General features: G+C 33.6%; 1 pseudogene; it reads right to left on the bottom strand.

Moving 5' to 3' along the window:
* Window positions 1-338: 338 nt before the first annotated feature.
* Window positions 339-5,173, bottom strand: LOC120197628 (annotated as a pseudogene).

A 5,173-nucleotide genomic window follows, 5' to 3' on the forward strand; every position in this document is an offset into this window, starting at 1 on the left:
ATTTTCTAGCTGATTAATGGGATCAGTTTTGTTCACGTGAGTGATAGTGCAGGTTCCTTTTTAGTGGGTGGAAGGAGTATTTGAAAAGTAATAGTAGTAACTAAAAATAAAGTAGTAAAGGGAGTGGTGGTCCTGGTGGATTGGTGAAGCATGTAAGCTCGTGCTAGTCACATGACGTATGGTCAAGTAACACACCAAAGCTGGAACTTCAAATTGAGTCACATGGAAGCATTCAAGAGATGTGGGTGACATACAAGGCAAACCAGCAGCAAACATGAGAGCCAAATGGCTCTGTTTTTGGTCTAAAAGAGCATAAGGGCAGGCACAGCACCGCCCCTTGGTTCTATTATGTGGAAAAATGCTTCATTTTGAATGGCCAAATATCGTATGTAATGTCGAGGGATCTTCCGACTTCTTTAATAGAAATCTGTCAACTATTATCGGACGGAACTCGCAGCCTCGCAGGCGCCGCATAAAAATAATCATATTTTGCATGTGTAAGTAACTCTATCTATATATGCAACAATGGACCATAGGAGCCAACTGCAATAAACGGATTCAAGGCTGAGCGATTGATTTTTCGTGCAGCTTCACTTGTTTGTCTAAACCTCAATCGTATCACAAGAGCCAGCAGCATCCACACTGCAACACACACAGTAAATCCGATAACCGTTACTAATTTATCTCCGGAGAGAAAAAGGGTTCAGGGTAAGGTTCAAAGTTGTGTGTACTTACGGTAAACACAGGCGGCTAGCCATTCATTCACTATCCTGACCCATGTACTGGTCCAACCTGTCGATCGTCCATCTGCAAGTGTGTGAAACCGTATCAGCTTGCAGCCTGCACTTAAAATGGAAAAGCAGGGGACATACTTTTTAATAATATGATGAGTATTCCATCCGATCAATACCATCGCGAAGTACATTGCTCGGTGGCAAAAACAAAGTGGAAGAAGCCGTAACCATATGGAACTGCATCTTCAGCTGGGGCTTCATTTTTCCTGATCTGCAGCCGTTGTGAGGTGAATTCTTAATACAACCACTAAAGACTTAACGAGTATTGCAGAACAAACCTGAAAACATTGAGAATCGATGCCTGTTGAAAACGTAGCAACAACCATAGCCAGTAGGGCAATGACAAAGCTCTGGAAAAATACAAGGACTTACCAAGAGGAGTCCCTACTCAAAAGAACTTGGTTTAGTGGATTTCAAAAGATTGAAATATTACTATGATTGTCAGCCAATCTGTTCTGTTTGATTCCTCTTCCTTCCTAATGCAATTTTTCCCAGCCGGTTCACTTCAACCACATAAATGTTAATCGATGAACTGCAGTTTGTAACAACGACTAGTTAACAAATGCAATGAGCTATGAAATTTCTAAAACCGGCTTAGAATCTTGCCTTCAAATGGCACACCAACATATGAATACAACATAAAGCCCCATGAGTCCGGGAGTCAAATATCCGGTATTCACCTGTTTCACAAATCATGTGTTCGATTACTAATCATGCCATAACATTCAAGAACCGAAAGCCCGCGAGTATCGAGAACATACTTTAGGGTGGAGGGAAACGCTTGTCATGAGCTGAATGAGTACGAGTGTCCATGTCATGAAGAAAATATTAAGGAGGCAGGACAGTTCCGGCGCATACCAAACATACATCATGATGATCCCGACTATGCATATAACATATGCAGCAGTTGTAAGTGACATCACATGAATGCGACTAAAGAAAATGTGATACAATTCGAATCAGTTCACTCGGATTGATCAGTTTCATTACAGTATTAAAGGTCGGTTTTGCAGCCGAAGAATCAGTTCTAAAAAGGGAAGAGTCTTACCATTTTTCTGATATTTTATCAGATTGACAACAATCATTCAGCCATGTAATGAAACTGATAACACTTACAAGCTGACCTAAGAGAAAGACCCTGAAAAGTATAAGAAGAAAAATCACTAAAAAACAATAACTTAGTAAGCGTCATAAACTTCCTCAACAGACTATTCCAATCAGATTGTACATGTTTTATACAGAGGAATTTATAACAGGAATCTATGATGTTCCCAGCACCAAAATGCGCAATCTCCCCTACCGAAAGAAGCAACGTAGAAACACATGTTAGCGCTTTGAGCAAAACAAAACCAGTGCTCAAGTCCTAGGAATTATCATTAAAAAAATATAACGGTAGTGGACGCTTCGGAAGAACCGAACACGAACCATATATTTGTAAGATAAAAGTAGGAACCAAAAAGGTGGTAGCTGTCATGGCAATCCAGAGGGTGAACTTTGCAGACCACCACCCTGAGTGCCATGAATCTCTGCAATTGTACATCTTTGGGGTGCTAGCAGTTGAAAGAAACATTACAGAAAAGAAAGCCTAGAATAAAGTTAAGGAACAATGCAAAACACAAGCAAAAGTAATTGAAGAACTAAATAGAAGAGGGAGAAGGATACAAAACATCCCAAGCTCGCTCGTAAGACGCCTTTGGTGCCCAAGCAAAGGCAGCCACCTTGACAATTCTTCAGTTCTGCATCCACATTGTAACATAACAAGCCAATTAACATTATAATGATCTTGTAATAAAGTTACCAAGCATAGAATTCGGTGTCAAAAATAATCCAGTTTTCCTATCATAGCATAATCAGAAACAGAAACTCAAAATGCTTATGATAATAGTGATTCCTACATTGTATAAGAACTTTGAAGTAGCAAATAACATACAATTAGAAGTATGTCTCATTCATAAGAGCATATTGGCAAACAATGTTGATGCAAAAAATCAATCTTACTTTCCATTTCCAGGAAGGCATTGCGGCCGTAATCTCGGACGGCCCAAGCCAGCAAATTCGAAGGTATAAAGATCACTGCATAGAAATATCTAGCCATCCAAGGGTTGGAGCCATTCCTGAATTGGGCAAACCAGGAACCATCCTTGGGAGCTGAAATTACAATAGAAATTAATAAAACCAGAAGCTTTACTCTCTTTGATCTTCTGATTGGTGTGAAATGAATGAAAAATTACAATAGAAAGAATCAAAATATTTTTCTTTCAAAATTTGAAACAATTGTTCTTGTCATTTGCATGAATTTCAAAACATCAGAATCATAAACTCCAGATATGTATATATATGCATAAACTGATATTACAGTTGAAGAAGTTAATATATACCTGAAAATGAGATTGACCCAAAGCTTAGAATCTTCAAAGAAGAGATCTCGCTCAAACAGGGAAGAATACATGAGAAAGAGTATATTTTGTGTGTGGGATTCTTAAACCTAAAACGCAAAAAGTGAGAAAATGCTTTTGGAGTTGCTATTTGCTTTTGATTTTTCCATGCCGTGAGCTTTATGTACCCGTTTTCCTACGTCGTAGCTCACGAGACTTGATTTTATTTTAACCGAACTAAATTGGCGGTTATTTTTAGAGTTTACCGTATCAAATACCAACGATTGTAATAGAGTAATTAAGCGTTCATTATCAAATGATTGAAAACAGATATTATTTTGTAATAACCTTAACTTAATAAAAAATTATAAGTTAAAAATAATCTAATTAATTTAAATATTGTATAATAAATTATTATATACATGAAATATATGTACTGATGAAATGATAGAACGAAAAATAAAAAAGAAAAACCTTTATAAAGGAGCAATGGTCCATTAATCAAACAACAAAGCTAAAAATAAAATTGAATGATTCCATGATAAGGCCATATAAAAGTTCCTTTGTTTGAGTTCAATCATATTTTTTTATATCTGCTGGAAAATTCTAGTATTTAATTTATGTAATAGTATCACCACAAAAATAATATTTTTCAGTGATTATATGATTCAAATATGAGACACTTTAAATTAATGACTGAAAACTTAACCAATTAATTATAGTGTGAATATTTTTTTATTGAGTTGAACTTAATACTTACTTATATCATTATTAAATTAAAAGATTAATTTTCACTTCATTTAAAAATAAAAAAATAATTAAATAATTTATATATTTATATATTTTTATAATTTTTTTATGAAGTCATTATGATAATTATATTTACAATATTATAAAAATATTTACTTACTTTTTAAAATCATATTGATTATTATTTGAAATAATATTATTTTTAAATTATCTATTTATAAATTATATGTTTAGTATCTAACTATCATTTTTGTTCCGTATTTATTTGAAATTAAATATTCTTATTTTACACACAAAAGATCATTCAATTTTGATCTCAAATTTAAATACAAATAAACTTAATCGATCTTGAGTAATTAAATTTTAAAAAAATGATAAAAATCAAACTAATTGAGCTCAAATAATTTAATTATATCTCTAATTGAATTTAAATTTATAAGTGTTGAAGCTTAACTGGCCCAGTTGCTCCTCTTCTTTAAGTTAATGAATGTGACATCCCCCACTACACATGAGAAAAACACTAATAGGACCCAATGGATCACTCTCTAGAGGCCTAGATTCACGCTCCTATGTCATGGCCTGTTAGATGGGACTCTGTCTAATGTTTATATGTTCTTTCCATAAAATTATATATTTAAAATTTAAATTACTTATTACAACCTTATTTTTTTATATATAATTAAATTTACATGGATTATACATATAAGATTATACTTTTGTGTTAGATGTTGATTAGAAGTAAGAAACATAATTTAAAAATGTTTATTGTTTCACAAGTTTTATTTATTATCAAATATTTATTCTCATAGATAGATATATGAGTTTAGGATTAGAAGTAAGTTGAGACCTATTTGCGCTAATAAATCATTTTGTATTCATTTGTTTTCGATATTAGTAAAAATTCTATTTGTATGTCGGTTATTTTTTTTTTCTCTCTCGAAAAGGTTATCACATAGGATATCAATGTGTGTTTTAATATGTGATACCTGCGGAGTGTAAATAAAATTTTAGAAAATTCATCTTATGATGTTCATCACTTGCATAACAACGTGGGAAACTGCTGAATTAAACTAAGACACAACATTGGTTGGTGTGTGTTCAACGTATTCATAAAGTACCTGAGAGATCTAGCAAAAGATGCTCAACTTCAGTTTCTGAAGCAGCATTTTCTTCGTAAACGTACCTTAGAATCCTGCCCAAAATCCACCAAATTATGTTCCAACTTTCTATGTTATTTGAATTTCCAATTAACAT

The sequence above is a fragment of the Hibiscus syriacus genome, unplaced genomic scaffold (genome assembly GCF_006381635.1).
Source record: "Hibiscus syriacus cultivar Baekdansim isolate YM2019G1 unplaced genomic scaffold, ASM638163v2 tig00117048_pilon, whole genome shotgun sequence".
NCBI lineage: Eukaryota > Viridiplantae > Streptophyta > Magnoliopsida > Malvales > Malvaceae > Hibiscus > Hibiscus syriacus.